Source organism: Panthera uncia, chromosome X, assembly GCF_023721935.1.
Source record: "Panthera uncia isolate 11264 chromosome X, Puncia_PCG_1.0, whole genome shotgun sequence".
NCBI lineage: Eukaryota > Metazoa > Chordata > Mammalia > Carnivora > Felidae > Panthera > Panthera uncia.
The window spans coordinates 131,562-133,651 of record NC_064817.1 but is presented as its reverse complement, the minus strand read 5'-3'; the positions used below and the strand labels follow the sequence as shown (position 1 = coordinate 133,651).

Sequence of the window (2,090 nt, the reverse complement as noted above, 5' to 3'; positions counted from 1 at the left end):
GGGGGGGGGGGGGGGGGGGGGGGGGGGGGGGGGGGGGGGGCGCTGGTTCCCCGTGTGGGAGGCGCGGGGGGCCGTGCCCCTCTACACAGTGGCCGAGAAGGGTCTGTGGTTTGGCACCAACACGAGATTGGAAGGGCAGAAGGCCCCACCCTGCATGTCCGGGGGAGGGTGACCCAAAAGCATCCAGCCCAGGCCCCTGCCCCAAGTCCGCACAGCCGATCTGTCTGGAGCGTCCCCGTGCTGACCAGACCGCAGCCTCCCCGGGGCCCTCCCTGCCCCGCAGCTGCCCCACAGCTCCGGACGTCACAAAATGCCCGACAGCGAGGCCCTGGGCTGTGACAGGAACAGCCGGCGGCCCACCCAGAGCCGCCGCACGTAGGACCGCGAGGACGAGGGACCCAGCACCATGCTCCACGGCGGAGAACACAGCTGGTTCTGGAACCGTCCAGCCAAGCACAGCAGTCGCCCGGAGAGAAAGCTGCCAGCTGGTAGGCACCTGGGTGGGCATCCCAAGGTCCCGGTCAGCTGTCACACAGCCCTCTCCCCACAGAAGGGGTTCGGATCCACGGGTGCAGATGGCAGGGGTCGCTGTCATTGCCTAGAGACCTGGAGGGCCCGGGTCGGCCGTACTCGGAGGCGACCGGCCCCCCGGCCCCAGGAGTGGGTAGCCACGGGGGACAGAACACAGCAACGGAGGGGGAGCTCATCACGGGGTGGGGGGTTTCCTCTTCAGTCGGATCCTCCCTGGGGACGGACAGACAACCCTCAGGACCCACACACAGACACTCGGATGGACAGACGGAAAGCTGTGCACACCACCGCCCGGACCCATCCGGACCCGTTGAGCCGTCAGACCGGGAGTTGGATCTCCGGGGAGCACACAGGAGGACACGCGCGCTCCCGCACGGGCACAGCGGCCACGGCGTCACCCGGAGCCCCCGTGGCAGAAGAGCCGTCCCGCCTCCAGGGGCACCCTGGCAGGCAGCCCCCTGCCCCCGCCCCCCGGGCACCCTCCAGAACCGAAGTCGGCGCCCCGCGAGGCCACCTCCCAGAGGCCTGGCCGGCACAGACCTGCACGGAGATGCCCTCCACGTCCACGTCTTCGTTGGAAGAGTTGTCCGAATCCTCTGACGACAGGAAGTCCACGTCAAAGATGTCCCTGCCAGAGAAAGAAGGGGTTCGCTCGCCAGGGAGACCGACACACGGCCTCCAGGGACTCTGCCTCCGGTCGGGTCCCTGTCCCTGTTGACAGACCCTGGGGCAGGAGGCCCCTCAGGGAGCAGGGGGACTGGCGGCCCATTTGCTGCAGGAAACAGGGCCAGAGAACAGGGGCCCCGCTGGGGCAAGAGGCGCCGGCGGGAGCGGCAGGGTGCGCTAGTGTGGCAAGAGGTGGGGAGACAAGGGGGCGAGAGGCAAGATGGAGATGGGGGGCGGGGTGTGGACCCAGAGACACATGGAGGCGACACAGCCCCCATATGAGGGCTCAGCTGCACCCCTAACACCCTTGTGCGCCCTATTCCACGCTTTGGGCGGAAGGGGAAGAGCCCCTCCCTGGCTGCCCTCCCCAGACACAGCCCACCCCTGCCTCGGCCCCACGCGGGACCCCACCCCCACCCCCGTCGCACCCTCCCCGCCCCGCCCGCCCGACGACAGGAGCACAGCAGCGCCCGCGGTGCGCTCACCGCTTGGACTTGCGGCCCCTGGACGGGGTCCTCGGCTCTCGGTCCCCCGCGGAGGAGCTGGCCAAGGTGTCTGGTGTCCAGGAGGAGCCGGTGGCTGCGGGCAGCTCTGCACGGCAGGGAGGGTCAGCCACGGCCCGGACGCCCCGGCCCGCGCCCACCACTCCCGACCCCTCGCCCCTCCCCTCTCCGCTCCCGACCCCTCCTCCTCCCCCACCCGACCCCCTCCCGACCCCTCCCGACCCCTCCCGACCCCTCCTCGCCCCTATCCTCTCTCCGCTCCCGAACCCTGGCCCCCGCCCCTCCCCGCCCCCGACCCCTCCTCCTCCCCCTCCCGACCGCTCGCCCCTCCCCCTTCTTCCTCCGCCCTCCTCCTCCTCCTCCTCCTTCCTCCTCCTCCTCCCCCCCCCC

General features: G+C 71.1%; 1 long non-coding RNA gene across 1 annotated transcript; it reads right to left on the bottom strand.

Moving 5' to 3' along the window:
• Positions 1 to 37: 37 nt before the first annotated feature.
• On the bottom strand, positions 38 to 1,808 carry LOC125931449 (uncharacterized). The gene is made up of 3 exons (XR_007460440.1): positions 1,683 to 1,808; positions 1,072 to 1,159; positions 38 to 744 (listed from the first exon to the last, which is right to left on the bottom strand). It is a non-coding gene; the product is annotated as an uncharacterized LOC125931449 (long non-coding RNA).
• Between the last annotated feature and the right edge of the window lie 282 nt (positions 1,809 to 2,090).